This window comes from Dunckerocampus dactyliophorus, chromosome 12 (assembly GCF_027744805.1).
Source record: "Dunckerocampus dactyliophorus isolate RoL2022-P2 chromosome 12, RoL_Ddac_1.1, whole genome shotgun sequence".
Classification (NCBI taxonomy): domain Eukaryota; kingdom Metazoa; phylum Chordata; class Actinopteri; order Syngnathiformes; family Syngnathidae; genus Dunckerocampus; species Dunckerocampus dactyliophorus.
This window is the reverse complement of record NC_072830.1, coordinates 24,309,598-24,324,980: the sequence shown is the minus strand read 5'-3', so window position 1 is coordinate 24,324,980 and position 15,383 is coordinate 24,309,598. Positions and strand designations below refer to the sequence as shown.

Genomic DNA, 15,383 nt, shown 5'->3' with positions numbered 1-15,383 from the left:
GGCCGGTTAGCTCAGTTGGCCAGAGCGTGGTGCTAATAACGCCAAGGTCACGGGTTCAACCCCCGTACGGGCCAGTGTTATTTATTTCCATAGAATATTTGAGGATTTAGAAAACTGACAGTACATCTTTACGGAAAGCCCTGTAGTCAAGGGATAAAACTGCAACCGGAATGTGGAAACAACTCCCAAACCGAGTGTTGACACTCAGTTTCAATAGATGGAAAGAGAAAATTTAACTTTGGACGTAGGAGCGCATTCATCACCTTCCCTACATCTTCTCAAACCCAAATGTCTTGCGCATAAATATGAGTTCTGAGCTGTCTCCAGAGCCGTGTACTGTGGCCGGTTAGCTCAGTTGGCCAGAGCGTGGTGCTAATAGAATATTTAAGGATTTGGATTACGAATCTACATCTGCACGGAAGGTCCTGTTGTCAAGGGATCAAACTGCAACCGGAATGTGGCAACAACTCCCAAACCGAGTGTGGACACTCAGTTTCAATAGATGGAAAGGGAAAACTTAACTTTGGACGTCGGAGGGCATTCATCACCTTCCCTACATGTTATTAGCACCATGCTGTGGCCGGTTCAACCCCCGTACGGGCCAGTGTTATTTATTTCCATAGAATATTTGAGGATTTGGAAAACTGACTGTACATCTTTAGGGAAAGCCCTGTAGTCAAGGGATAAAACTGCAACCGGAATGTGGCAACAACTCCCAAACCGAGTGTGGACACTCAGTTTCAATAGATGGAAAGGGAAAACTTAACTTTGGACGTCGGAGGGCATTCATCACCTTCCCTACATCTTCACAAACCTCAATGTCTTGCGCATATATATGAGTTCTGAGCTGTCTCCAGACATGTATTCTGTGGCCGGTTAGCTCAGTTGGCCAGAGCGTGGTGCTAATAACGCCAAGGTCATGGGTTCAACCCCCGTACGGGCCAGTGTCATTTATTTACATAGAAGATTTGAGGATTTGGAAAACTTACTGTACATCTTTACGGAAAGCCCTGTCGTCAAGGGATCAAACTGCAACCAGAATGTGGCAACAACTCCCAAACCGAATGTGGATACTCAGTTTCAGTAGATGGAAAGAAAGAACTTAATTTTGGACGCCGGAGCTCATTCATCACCTTCCTTACATCTTCTCAGACCTCAATGTCTTGCGCATAAATATGAGTTCTGAGCTGTCTCCAGACCTGTCTACTGTGGCCGGTTAGCTCAGTTGGCCAGAGCGTGGTGCTAATACGCCAAGGTCGCGGGTTCAACCCCCGTACGGGCCAGTGTCTTTTATTTACATAGAAAATTTGAGGATTTGGAAAACTTACTGTACATCTTTACGGAAAGCCCTGTAGTCAAGGGATAAAACTGCAACCGGAATGTGGCAACAACTCTCAAACCGAGTGTGGACACTCAGTTTCAATAGATGGAAAGAGAAAACTTAACTTTGGACGTCGGAGCGCATTCATCCCCTTCCCTACATCTTCTCAAACCTAAATGTCTTGCGCATGAATATGAGTTCTGAGCTGTCTCCAAACCCGTGTACTGTGGCCGGTTAGCTCAGTTGGCCAGAGCGTGGTGCTAATAACGCCAAGGTCACGGGTTCAACCCCCGTACGGGCCAGTGTTATTTATTTACATCGAATATTTGAGGATTTGGATTACGAATCTACATCTGCACGGAAGGCCCTGTTGTCAAGGGATCAAACTGCAACCGGAATGTGGCAACAACTCCCAAACCGAGTGTGGACACTCAGTTTCAATAGATGGAAAGGGAAAACTTAACTTTGGACGTCGGAGGGCATTCATCACCTTCCCTACATCTTCACAAACCTCAATGTCTTGCGCATATATATGAGTTCTGAGCTGTCTCCAGACATGTATTCTGTGGCCGGTTAGCTCAGTTGGCCAGAGCGTGGTGCTAATAACGCCAAGGTCACGGGTTCAACCCCCGTACGGGCCAGTGTCATTTATTTACATAGAAGATTTGAGGATTTGGAAAACTTACTGTACATCTTTACGGAAAGCCCTGTAGTCAAGGGATCAAACTGCAACCGGAATGTGGCAACAACTCCCAAACCGAATGTGGACACTCAGTTTCAATAGATGGAAAGAAAGAACTTAATTTTGGACGCCGGAGCTCATTCATCACCTTCCCTACATCTTCTCAAACCTCAATGTCTTGCGCATAAATATGAGTTCTGAGCTGTCTCCAGACCTGTCTACTGTGGCCGGTTAGCTCAGTTGGCCAGAGTGTGGTGCTAATACGCCAAGGTCGCGGGTTCAACCCCCGTACAGGCCAGTGTTATTTATTCCCATAGAATATTTGAGGATTTGGAAAACTGACTGTACATCTTTAGGGAAAGCCCTGTAGTCAAGGGATAAAACTGCAACCGGAATGTGGGAACAACTCCCAAACCGAGTGTGGACACTCAGTTTCAATAGATGGAAAGAAAGAACTTAATTTTGGACGCCGGAGGGCATTCATCACCTTCCCTACATCTTCTCAAACCTCAATGTCTTGCGCATATATATGAGTTCTGAGCTGTCTCCAGACCCGTGTACTGTGGCCGGTTAGCTCAGTTGGCCAGAGCGTGGTGCTAATAACGCCAAGGTCACGGGTTCAACCCCCGTACGGGCCAGTGTTATTTATTTACATCGAATATTTGAGGATTTGGATTACGAATCTACATCTGCACGGAAGGCCCTGTTGTCAAGGGATCAAACTGCAACCGGAATGTGGCAACAACTCCCAAACCGAGTGTGGACACTCAGTTTCAATAGATGGAAAGAGAAAACTTAACTTTGGACGTCGGAGCGCATTCATCCCCTTTCCTACATCTTCTCAAACCCAAATGTCTTGCGCATATATATGAGTTCTGAGCTGTCTCCAGACCCGTGTACTGTGGCCGGTTAGCTCAGTTGGCCAGAGCGTGGTGCTAATAACGCCAAGGTCACGGGTTCAACCCCCGTATGGGCCAGTGTTATTTATTTCCATAGAATATTTGAGGATTTAGAAAACTGACAGTACATCTTTACGGAAAGCCCTGTAGTCAAGGGATAAAACTGCAACCGGAATGTGGAAACAACTCCCAAACCGAGTGTTGACACTCAGTTTCAATAGATGGAAAGAGAAAATTTAACTTTGGACGTAGGAGCGCATTCATCACCTTCCCTACATCTTCTCAAACCCAAATGTCTTGCGCATAAATATGAGTTCTGAGCTGTCTCCAGAGCCGTGTACTGTGGCCGGTTAGCTCAGTTGGCCAGAGCGTGGTGCTAATAGAATATTTAAGGATTTGGATTACGAATCTACATCTGCACGGAAGGCCCTGTTGTTAAGGGATCAAACTGCAACCGGAATGTGGCAACAACTCCCAAACCGAGTGTGGACACTCAGTTTCAATAGATGGAAAGGGAAAACTTAACTTTGGACGTCGGAGGGCATTCATCACCTTCCCTACATGTTATTAGCACCATGCTGTGGCCGGTTCAACCCCCGTACGGGCCAGTGTTATTTATTTCCATAGAATATTTGAGGATTTGGAAAACTGACTGTACATCTTTACGGAAAGCCCTGTAGTCAAGGGATAAAACTGCAACCGGAATGTGGCAACAACTCCCAAACCGAGTGTGGACACTCAGTTTCAATAGATGGAAAGGGAAAACTTAACTTTGGACGTCGGAGGGCATTCATCACCTTCCCTACATCTTCACAAACCTCAATGTCTTGCGCATATATATGAGTTCTGAGCTGTCTCCAGACCCGTGTACTGTGGCCGGTTAGCTCAGTTGGCCAGAGCGTGGTGCTAATAATGCCAAGGTCGCGGGTTCAACCCCCGTACTGGCCAGTGTTATTTATTTACATCGAATATTTGAGGATTTGGATTACGAATCTACATCTGCACGGAAGGCCCTGTTGTCAAGGGATCAAACTGCAACCGGAATGTGGCAACAACTCCCAAACCGAGTGTGGACACTCAGTTTCAATAGATGGAAAGGGAAAACTTAACTTTGGACGTCGGAGGGCATTCATCACCTTCCCTACATCTTCACAAACCTCAATGTCTTGCGCATATATATGAGTTCTGAGCTGTCTCCAGACATGTATTCTGTGGCCGGTTAGCTCAGTTGGCCAGAGCGTGGTGCTAATAACGCCAAGGTCACGGGTTCAACCCCCGTACGGGCAGTGTCATTTATTTACATAGAATATTTGAGGATTTGGAAAACTTACTGTACATCTTTACGGAAAGCCCTGTCGTCAAGGGATCAAACTGCAACCAGAATGTGGCAACAACTCCCAAACCGAATGTGGATACTCAGTTTCAGTAGATGGAAAGAAAGAACTTAATTTTGGACGCCGGAGCTCATTCATCACCTTCCTTACATCTTCTCAAACCTCAATGTCTTGCGCATAAATATGAGTTCTGAGCTGTCTCCAGACCTGTCTACTGTGGCCGGTTAGCTCAGTTGGCCAGAGCGTGGTGCTAATACGCCAAGGTCGCGTGTTCAACCCCCGTACGGGCCAGTGTCTTTTATTTACATAGAAAATTTGAGGATTTGGAAAACTTACTGTACATCTTTACGGAAAGCCCTGTAGTCAAGGGATAAAACTGCAACCGGAATGTGGCAACAACTCTCAAACCGAGTGTGGACACTCAGTTTCAATAGATGGAAAGAGAAAACTTAACTTTGGACGTCGGAGCGCATTCATCCCCTTCCCCACATCTTCTCAAACCTAAATGTCTTGCGCATGAATATGAGTTCTGAACTGTCTCCAAACCCGTGTACTGTGGCCGGTTTGCTCAGTTGGCCAGAGCGTGGTGCTAATAACGCCAAGGTCACGGGTTCAACCCCCGTACGGGCCAGTGTTATTTATTTACATCGAATATTTGAGGATTTGGATTACGAATCTACATCTGCACGGAAGGCCCTGTTGTCAAGGGATCAAACTGCAACCGGAATGTGGCAACAACTCCCAAACCGAGTGTGGACACTCAGTTTCAATAGATGGAAAGGGAAAACTTAACTTTGGACGTCGGAGGGCATTCATCACCTTCCCTACATCTTCACAAACCTCAATGTCTTGCGCATATATATGAGTTCTGAGCTGTCTCCAGACATGTATTCTGTGGCCGGTTAGCTCAGTTGGCCAGAGCGTGGTGCTAATAACGCCAAGGTCACGGGTTCAACCCCCGTACGGGCCAGTGTCATTTATTTACATAGAAGATTTGAGGATTTGGAAAACTTACTGTACATCTTTACGGAAAGCCCTGTAGTCAAGGGATCAAACTGCAACCAGAATGTGGCAACAACTCCCAAACCGAATGTGGACACTCAGTTTCAGTAGATGGAAAGAAAGAACTTACTTTTGGACGCCGGAGCTCATTCATCACCTTCCTTACATCTTCTCAAACCTCAATGTCTTGCGCATAAATATGAGTTCTGAGCTGTCTCCAGACCTGTCTACTGTGGCCGGTTAGCTCAGTTGGCCAGAGCGTGGTGCTAATACGCCAAGGTCGCGGGTTCAACCCCCGTACGGGCCAGTGTCTTTTATTTACATAGAAAATTTGAGGATTTGGAAAACTGACTGTACATCTTTACGGAAAGCCCTGTAGTCAAGGGATAAAACTGCAACGGGAATGTGGCAACAACTCCCAAACCGAGTGTGGACACTCAGTTTCAATAGATGGAAAGAGAAAACTTAACTTTGGACGTCGGAGCGCATTCATCACCTTCCCTACATCTTCTCAAACCTCAGTTTATTTTGCATAAATATGAGTTGTGAGTTGTCTCCACATACGTGTACTGTGGCCGTTTAGCTCAGTTGGCCAGAGGGTGATGCTAATAACGCCAAGGTCAGGGTTTTAACCCCCGTACGGGGCAGTGTTATTTATTTACATAGAATATTTGAGGATTTGGAAAACTTACTGTACATCTTTACGGAAAGCCCTGTAGTCAAGGGGTCAAACTGCAACTGGAATGTGGCAACAACTCCCAAACCGAGTGTGGACACTCACTTTCAATAGATGGAAAGAGAAAAGTTTCATTTTGGACTTTGGAGCACATTCATCCCCCCTCCCTACAGTGCTCAAGCACAGAAATTTGAGCTCTATATTGTATACAACCTGCAAATCTGTGGCCGGTTACCTCAGTTGATCGGTGCGTGGTGCCAATAAAGCCAAGGTCGTGGATTCAAACCCCATACTGGCCAGTGTTATTTATTTACATATAATATTTGAGGGTCAAGACTACTTAATCTATGTCACCTCTGAATCTGGGAGCACTGTTGTCGTGGAATGGACAACATGGAATGTAACCAAAATGTTAAAAAAGAAATCATTCACAGTTTTGATCTTCAGATAGATGAAAAAAGAAATGTTTTACTCAAAACATAAGTTAACCACCATCACTGCATTTGTTCAAAACTTGATATAGGATCAGGATTGCTGAATCAATGCCACATCTGAAACTGGAAGCATTGTCATGGGATTGAAGTTTGACCAGAACGTGCCAACAACTCCTCAACCAAGTGTGGAAACTCATCTTAAATAGAAGGAAAGTGAAGGTATAATTCTTGATTTTCGAGCGCATTTACTACATCCGTTTGAAGACATACCAAAGGATCAGGATCATTCAATCAATCCCTCATCAGAAAATGAGAACACTTTTGAGGGATCGGTGCGTGACCAAACATGGCAAACGGACAAAAATTCTTAAACCAATTTGGATCTCAGTTGAAATGGATAGAAAGAGAAAGGTTTAACTCAGAACATACTAGTAAGTTCACTACCGTCACTGCATCTGTTCAAAACGTCGTTGATTAGAAATAAATTTGATCCGTAAATTGTGTCAAATTTTAGTTTCTTGTGGCCAGTTAGCTCAGTTGATTGGAGTGTAGTACTAACAATACCAGTGTCACAGGCTCAACCCCCATATGCCTAAGGGAAAAGTTTATTGGTTATTTAATTACCGCAACCATTTCCAGCAGCACTGATATGCACAAGTGTTCTCTAATGACCAATTAGCCTCTTAACATCAGTAGATGTGTGAGCCAATCCACCACCCGGTTGGACATACTGCAGAGTAATGTAATGGTGACTATCTTCTTTCTGTCTGTGAGAATTTCCTTCCGCATGTCTTCGTCCAATTTATGTTTAATGCTTTTTTTTTCTCTGTGCTGATCTTTATCTGTCTGAAATGATCAACCCTTCAGATAAAAGTAAGTTTGAAAAGAAAGCCTGATGGTCTTATCAATGAACCAAGGCACTACAAAAACTCAACACTTCAAAGTATTTATAGTTTAAAATCTCACATTGATATAAATCCTAAAGTATGCTTCCGAAATGAAGCATTCTGGACAGTATGAAGGGTTGAACCCCTAACATGAATGTGATTACAGTATTTCTAGTTTCAAATTTCACCTTTATTTGGTTATAATGATCCTCAGGGAGGCTTCTGAAAGGACTACCCTCGGAGTATATGGAGTGTCAACACTTTTGAGGTGTTCCATCCATCCATCTTCTATGCCGCTTTCTCATTAGGGTCGCGGGGGTATGCTGGAGCCTATCCCAGCTGACTTTGGGCGACAGGCGGAGTACACCCTGGACCCTGCACTATTGTACATGCGCTAGCCTTCTCCCACTCTGCACAGATTGTAAACTATACTGTATTTTTATTGGGTTTTTTTCACTTCATATTTGCTACCAAATGCTGATTCTCTGTGGGAATGCATAAATGTAAAGTTTGATGACATTATCGAGTGCTAATGTGTATATATGTTCTGTGCACAGCTTCAAGTTAATTCATGCTAGCACACTGCCTGTTACCCCACACATCAAGCAGCACCGCTATAATCTTCTCTCTGAAAAACAAAATCCAAGCTTATATTGTTGGATGGTGGGTCTGTATTCAAATTGTGCTTTTAATTTGATGTTGTTCCTGTCTTAGTTTTACACAATACATACTAAATGAGATAAATTACATCGCTATACGACCCCCACCACCACCCACCTGGTCCGTGGAGATTTGCGGGAACATGAGCCAGGCCGTGGGTCCAAAAAGGTTGTGGACCACTGGTACACAGTGTTCCCTCTCTCTATCGCGGTTCACCTTTTGCGGATTCGCCGTTTCGTGGATTATTTTTAGTTTTAGTTTTTTATTACAGTGTATGAACTCTGTTACAGGCCGAGACTGGCCCTTTAAGAGGAATTGCATTGTGGGAAGTTGAGTGTCTATCTCTTCCCACTCTCATCTGTCTGCACCGCCCATTGTTTTGTGCGTCCTGATTGGCTGTAGACCGTTGTCAATCAATGTCCTTCGTGCTGTCCTTCCATGTCTACTGTGTCATCGCTAGCTTGCTATCTTGTAAATTATTCTGCGGTTCATATGCGGCAATATGTTTTAATACGGATACAAAAACGCTACAGCAGAACGGCGCCAGGACGAAAAGGCAGGCACGGTCACAGGAGTGAAATATGCGTGATTGGCTTAATAATTTCTTGTGTTGATCATTAAGCTTGATCAGTAAAATTCAAACGAAGGTTTGAACTTTTTTGAAAGAACGAGAGAAATGTGAGAATATGTTATTGCTTGTGTATAAAGTGCATGGTGATGGGTTTTACAGCCTTAAGACATATATAATAATTGTAAAAAAATGAAGTTGGCTACTTCGTGGATTTCACTTATTGCGGACTATTTTGGGACCCTATTCCCCACTATAATTAAGTAATCAAATTTGAGATATTTATATATGTTCTTCTGTGCAGACAGTGCTGGTTCAATTCCCGGCCAGGCCCCCAACAACCAGCCCGGATAAAAGCACGGATAAATAGGAGTGTTGCGTCAGTAAAAGCATCCTCTGCAAAAAAACTAAGCCAAACCAAAACATGCTGTGTGACTTACATATTTTCTTTTGCTCCTCTCTTCACTGCTGACCCACTTCCCCCTCCTGTACACCATATGAACTGACCAGGTGCTGATGTAACAACCCTGAAAGCATGTTTCAACTTTCTACATCGTTTTCTGATGTAAATATTATTGGCTGTTATTTCAGCGTGTGTATTGCTATCAATCCTTGTGATCTCCACATGGATGTTAATAATGCAATTTGTAACTTAAGAAATATGTATTTTTTTTATATATAAATATATTTTATTCTTGAAAGATACATTTGTTCTCACCCTTGCCTGTCAAACATTTTTTGTCAGAAGGCAGCTTTTTTTTTTAACAGAGGCAGCTCAGAGGTAAAGGGTGTATTTTTCTTAACAGCTTTACTGGGTCTTCTGCTTGTCGATGGTTGCAAAGATGTTAAAGTCAAAGAGCACGGAGCACAGAAATAAGTGAAGACAAAGACTGACTCAAATCTCAAATCTAAATCTCTCTCCAATGCACTTGATGCACAATGAGCCAGTGAGTCATGTGTATAGAAAATGGTGAAAGAGCAGAAAACTGCTATCAAACAGAATAGGCACATCAATTCCATTATTTTTTCCTTTTACAGCTAACCCTAGACCCTGAACATTGGCTCCTGAAAAAAACTTCTTATAAACGGAGCATTGCTTAAAATGGTAACACTGCAGGTAGAATGATTTTGTGCTGGTGTAGTAGACTTAGTGATTACATGAATTCACAGCAGGAACACGCTGTAAGGTATAATGCTGGCACATGTATATAAAGGTTTGGTTACTTGTTGGTAATACTGTAGATGCAGCACAATTTATGTTAGCAACATAGAGATTATATTACTCACACGTTCATTTATTTTCTACCTCTTATCCTGTTCAGGTCACAGGTGAGCTAGAGCATATCCCAGCTGCCTTTGGAAAATAGGCTGGCTACGCCCAGAATTGCCGTTACTAAATGGCATTCTTTTACAAAGACTGCAAATTGTACTTTTAAAGTTTTTGCTAACTGAAATAGCAGACATCAATAAACTTGCAAAAGTAGCTGAAAACCCCAATCAATGAATTTTAATAAATGTATCTGTGTAGGCTCTCAGTTGTACAGGAGTTGTCCATCGAGGAAAAGGCTTCTTGAGACGTCATCTGTACTTCTGTGAAGAAGGTGTCGGACGTTTCGCTCCTCATCCAAAGAGCTTCGTCAGCGAACTAATAAGTGCTGGTAGCTTAGGCCTTAAATACAGTAAGAGTGGGCGGAGTTGGTGTGCCAACACCCTCCTCCTATTGGTTCGTTACACTAAGCCTGGGCGGAGTAGTGGTATAATCCTATCCTGTTATTAACACCTCCGATAAAAGGGGAAGTGTCGCTCCCTGAATTGGGTATGAACGACTCTGATACTGGCTTGTTAGCATCTATTGTTCTGGCTCGGCCCTGGCTTCACCTCATTTGCAAGACTAAGAGCTGTGGGTTTTGGTCTCAGTAACCTGCTGAACACAGGGTCCAAATTAAACCTCAAACCACCATTCCGATTCAATGATGGGTTCTGTTGTTTTACAAAAATAGCTTCCTTAACTCCTCTTTCAAACCATCTGTTTTGTTTGGCCAAAATCTTTACCTCGCTGTCCTGAAAAGAGTGATTGGTAGCTTTCAGGTGTAGATGTACTGCTGATTGAGGACCACTAGAATTGTCCCTGCGATGTTGATAAAGCCTTTCTTGGAGCATTTGCTTGGTTTCCCCAATGTAGTGCTCTTTGCATTCCTCCTCTTTACAGTGGATGGAATAGACCACATTGCTCTGTTTCTGGTTTGGAGCTACAGACATAATTAGTTAATTAGCTACTTAGAAGGGAATCCAGGTGAGGGTTTTAAATGATGAATGCTATGATGAATGATGAATGCTAGCTTTTTACAATTGGAATTCTAGAGTACAGTATACTGGTTTTACAATTCTGTTATTCACTGATTATGGAGAAGGTGAGACAATTTCATTATTTACTTCATTATTAGTCATGATAATCTGTTATGTTCCATTAATGGACCCATGGGATAGAAGTTGTAGATAACATTTTTGTTGTAGATGTTAATCAGGAATTAATGCTCTACCCAACCCTTAATTTACCTCAATGAAGCTCTGATGTATTGAATATGCTGCAGATGGCTCCATAAATGTATTCCACATCCCCATCTTCTGGGTTGGCACCTAGCAAGTTTTCCCCATTACCTTCCATACATTAGTAGATGGAAATCAGGGGAAGTGATTTAAATTGCTGACTCATTTATCAGAAAAAACTTAGCAACAGGAGAAATGATCTTACTTTCAAGTCTGGTTGTCTGGCTGGGTGTTGTCACGCAGTGTACATGGTAGAATGAGGAAGAATTTGTAGCTTTGATGGATCGGATGACAATCGGATGACTTTCTGATATGTTTGGTTTAACACTGTTGAAGCAAACATTGTTTTTCAACTTTACACCAAAAATGATATACTGTACTGTATATAGATCAATAAACATAATAAATCACCAGCGCCCAGTGAAAGGTGAGACATATCAATATTATATCGCCGTATAGGGGGGAAAAATTGAGGACAATTCCAAGACCTCTGACTGACAGGGCCTCCTATAAATAGGCATGTGGTGACAACAGCAGGGGACCAATGTGATATTTTTTTCATGGGGCCCAGAATTCCTGGCGGCGCCCATGGGCGGGGTATACCATGAACTGGTTGACATTAGATTTCAGATCCACTCGATTAACATGTATTTACAGAATTTACAGCCTGTGCACATGGTTAGTCAAAGGTGAAGATGAATAAGATTCAGCATGTTTTCGGCATGTTTTCTTTGGTACCATGCACTTTTTTTTTTTTTTTTTTTTTTACCTCTACGTCCGCCATCCTGATCGGTGTGTGTGGGTGTTCTTTGTAATATGCAGTATTTGGGTACGCATAGTGACCAGACTTCAAATCCTTTCAGGAATTTCAGGGAGTTCACCTTCGGATGTGAATGTGGTGGAAGATAGGAGATGAAAGCAAAAGGAATGGAGGGAAAGGAAGAGTGGCAGGAGGAAGGCAGAGAAGGAAAAGAACGGAGAGGACTGGCATAGCAGGAAGACAAGAAATGATGAAAACACATAATGGATAGTTCTGCAAATATTGGGGAAATGTACAGTGAAGGCAATGAGAAGTGTAAATATTTACTTAAAACCAACCTCAGCTCTTATATAATACTTTGCAAACACATTTCCGAATGTTGGAGCATAAAAGTGAATAATCAGTAGGTATCTGCCTCCTCTCTCTGGCCTCTGGATGAGAAATAACAGTAGTAGTGTCATGCTGTTCCTCCTCCAGCCTTGCTGCTGATGTTGCCCCCCCGAACCCTCCCTTCCTCTTTCTTCTTTCCTATACTCCCACCATCGATTTATTAAACCTCCATCTCATTCCATCCTTCCTGCATCCCACCAGCCATCCCTCCTCACTCCCTCGCTATGCTTGCACCAACCTCTATGCCTTCTCCTTTTTGAGCCATTTTGCAACACTGCTCCTGACCTCAGGTTTTGTTTGACAACCTAAGTCTTTTTATTCGTGGAATTCAAATATCATTGGACTATTTGTACACAGTAACACAAACACGCCATTAAGCAGATGCCAAAAACAAAACATCTTCCCAAAGCAAAACAGTTTGTGAATGTTTGTTTGATTATTTGCGAATGGAGATGCCTTTTATTCTTCTTTTCTTATGCTTACTGATTTACTGTTTTATAGGTTCAAGTTGTTATGCAAATGTATGTGTCGGGACCTGACAGGGTGCTGCCCACAGTATGCAGCTGGCATGGTTTTGATTCCCGGCCAGACAAAGGTTGCATCAAGTAGGGCATCCGGCATAAAAACTGAGCCAAACTGATCATGGGAGTGCCCCACTGTGACAACCTCAGATCGGTAAAGCTGAAACACAACATGTAGGGAGATGATCCACTAGTGTAGTGGTTCACTCACTTGTCTGTGCAGAGAGCACTGGTTCAGTCTGTTTCAATATGTGCCCGTTGATTGACTGATGACTTGTCCAGGCTGTTTCTTGTCCAAAGCCAGCTGAGCAACTGTCCTTGTTTACAATGAAATGCACAATGCAGTAGCTTGTTTTTGCACCAGGGTGTGTTACTTCACACATGTGGACACAAGACTTTTAATTTATTCAACCGTTGGTCACAACATTGCATTTAAAACTAAATGTGCACATACACTTTCCACACGAGTTAATAGTTGGATGTGGTGTGATTTGTAATATTTGAATTAGACATGTTGTAGTATGTGCATTATTGTGTTAAAATTACAATTCTCAAATTGCACCTTGAGTTTGAAGTGTGTTAACATGACTTACCCTTCTGTTTATTTTTTCAGGAGTAGTTAATTGAACAAGTGCTGCTATCTGGCAGGTATCATTGGTGTCAATGTATAGTCTTGTTGACAGGCAGGACACCACGGATATGAAATCTATGTATTTGATAAAATGTTGTTATCATAAAATCTATGATAGATAGCTTGAAAACAGATAGTCGTAGCACAGTAGATGATATGACATGAATAAACGGGAACTGCAATTTTGTGGCAAGCCGTGTAGACCTGTCTGCTCTCATTCTGACTACTAAATCTTTGCATTTCGAGACACATAAATAAAGCTACTGCAGGGATGACACTTTATCCTTCAGAAACACAGTCATCCCATATCTGGCATATCACAGAGCACTAAGTGGGTTTTATTTGACTGCTGCGCATGCGGGTGCATGCTTGCAGAGTGCTGTGAGGATTCCTCAGAGCCGATTTTGAACAAAATACACAAGTCATTTGCCAGTGTTTTACCACAGCTTCTCCGCATGCATATTGATCGATGCGCCTTCAGGAAAATGCATGCACACCGATTACACTGATGTATTTTGGTTAATAAACAATAACATCAGGCCCATTGGCCCACTTGTCTTAAATAAAATACATTTTCACTTTCAAGTAGGTGTTTAATTTCATAGTTTTGTGCTTATACCAAACATTGTGTAGCTATTCAATACCCGGAAGCTCGCATAACTGTCCAAGAAAAAAAAACTATTAAAATGATTATCAAAAAAGTACACTTAATGTTTTCTTAAACAGCTTACCTAATTACTCCTTATGTATGAACAGCACTCTCAGGCATTAATCAATTGGAACAAATCACTTCTTTACTCTTACAAAAATTTGTCACAAAACAAGTTTATTTATTTTTTAAATGGATGAGTGTTATATGTAAATGTTGCACAATGTTGAGCTTTCAGAAATGAAAACACTCGGGGTATAGTATAGAGTCGTCCCTCGCCACATTGTGTTCAAACATCAACTACAATTAATAAATGATCGCTGTATTCTGCTCACTAGGAGTCAGTAATGTTACTTTGATGAGACATCACAGTATCTTAGATGCAACACTGCATGTAGTCAGCCTTGGCGTGTCTGACATCCATCCATCCATTTTCTATGCCGCTTAACCTAATTAGGATCGCAGGGGTATGCTGGAGCCTATCCCAGCTGACTTCAGGCAAGAGGAGGGGTACACCCTGGCCCGCCGCTAGCCAATCGCAGGGTGCATGTCCGACATGATAGTGTGAAAAAAAAGTTATCCTCGCATTCCCTGTGGAAGTGGTATGTTTTTTGCTTTGTTCTTCTTTCCCACTCCGTTTGAAACACTTTCTTAAATTAAGAACAAATAAATTGGAGGCTAACTAGTTAGCTAATTAGCCTACTATATTCTATGAGCGGCATCCTTCTCTTATGTCCCTGCAGTGATCCCATAGCGCATCAGTGTTGCGCAATGTAGTGTAAACCAAGAATAATAGGAGTGTAAAGGTGACTATAGGGGTGTTATTTAATGTCTAGAGGGCTCCAATAATGGTAAAAAAAACATGTTCAAAAGGTCATAAACAGGTTTTCTATGCTCTAACTACAACAATATTCTGTTTATTAATATTGAATCCTACTCTGCGGAAATTCACTTATCGTGGTCGGGTCTGTAACCAATTAACTGCGATAAACAAGGGATGACTGTAATAATCAGGGTTAACGTGAACATTAAAACGCTCAGCATTTGCTACCTCCCTTGCTCTTTTGGCAGTGATGGTATTTTTGAACTCCTCATAACTCTCTATAATAATTACTTGCTCCTCTTGTCTAAAATACACCGGCTGTGATTGCTCAGTTTTTTTTGCGAATGTAGAATAAGATGACGTCAGACACCCCGACCCCCACCCCCTTTTATGTGAAAGTGCACTGAGCACAAAGCCGAAAACAGGACTTGACAAAGTAGGTTGATAACCAACGTCGCAGTATTGTTTAACTGTGTTTGGGGAATTTAGGGTTTGTTGGGCTGCGTCATGAGCACAAAGCCTGGTTATGTTGAGCCACTTTCACAGTACAGATCTCTCAGAGATTGGGAAGGGGCATGGGGTGGAGCAGCTCAGAGAGG

At 42.5% G+C, this 15,383-nt stretch overlaps 10 non-coding genes across 10 annotated transcripts; all 10 read left to right on the top strand.

Moving 5' to 3' along the window:
* Positions 1-74, top strand: trnai-aau (transfer RNA isoleucine (anticodon AAU)). Its single transcript has one exon. It is a non-coding gene; the product is annotated as a tRNA-Ile (tRNA).
* Positions 75-870: 796 nt separating this feature from the next.
* On the top strand, positions 871-944 carry trnai-aau (transfer RNA isoleucine (anticodon AAU)). Its single transcript has one exon. It is a non-coding gene; the product is annotated as a tRNA-Ile (tRNA).
* Positions 945-1,549: 605 nt separating this feature from the next.
* trnai-aau (transfer RNA isoleucine (anticodon AAU)) lies at positions 1,550-1,623 on the top strand. The gene has a single exon. It is a non-coding gene; the product is annotated as a tRNA-Ile (tRNA).
* Positions 1,624-1,888: 265 nt separating this feature from the next.
* On the top strand, positions 1,889-1,962 carry trnai-aau (transfer RNA isoleucine (anticodon AAU)). Its single transcript has one exon. It is a non-coding gene; the product is annotated as a tRNA-Ile (tRNA).
* A 605-nt stretch (positions 1,963-2,567) lies between these two features.
* On the top strand, positions 2,568-2,641 carry trnai-aau (transfer RNA isoleucine (anticodon AAU)). The gene has a single exon. It is a non-coding gene; the product is annotated as a tRNA-Ile (tRNA).
* Positions 2,642-2,906: 265 nt separating this feature from the next.
* trnai-aau (transfer RNA isoleucine (anticodon AAU)) lies at positions 2,907-2,980 on the top strand. The gene has a single exon. It is a non-coding gene; the product is annotated as a tRNA-Ile (tRNA).
* A 796-nt stretch (positions 2,981-3,776) lies between these two features.
* trnai-aau (transfer RNA isoleucine (anticodon AAU)) lies at positions 3,777-3,850 on the top strand. The gene has a single exon. It is a non-coding gene; the product is annotated as a tRNA-Ile (tRNA).
* Positions 3,851-4,115: 265 nt separating this feature from the next.
* On the top strand, positions 4,116-4,189 carry trnai-aau (transfer RNA isoleucine (anticodon AAU)). Its single transcript has one exon. It is a non-coding gene; the product is annotated as a tRNA-Ile (tRNA).
* A 604-nt stretch (positions 4,190-4,793) lies between these two features.
* Positions 4,794-4,867, top strand: trnai-aau (transfer RNA isoleucine (anticodon AAU)). The gene has a single exon. It is a non-coding gene; the product is annotated as a tRNA-Ile (tRNA).
* Positions 4,868-5,132: 265 nt separating this feature from the next.
* Positions 5,133-5,206, top strand: trnai-aau (transfer RNA isoleucine (anticodon AAU)). The gene has a single exon. It is a non-coding gene; the product is annotated as a tRNA-Ile (tRNA).
* The last annotated feature ends 10,177 nt before the right edge of the window (positions 5,207-15,383 follow it).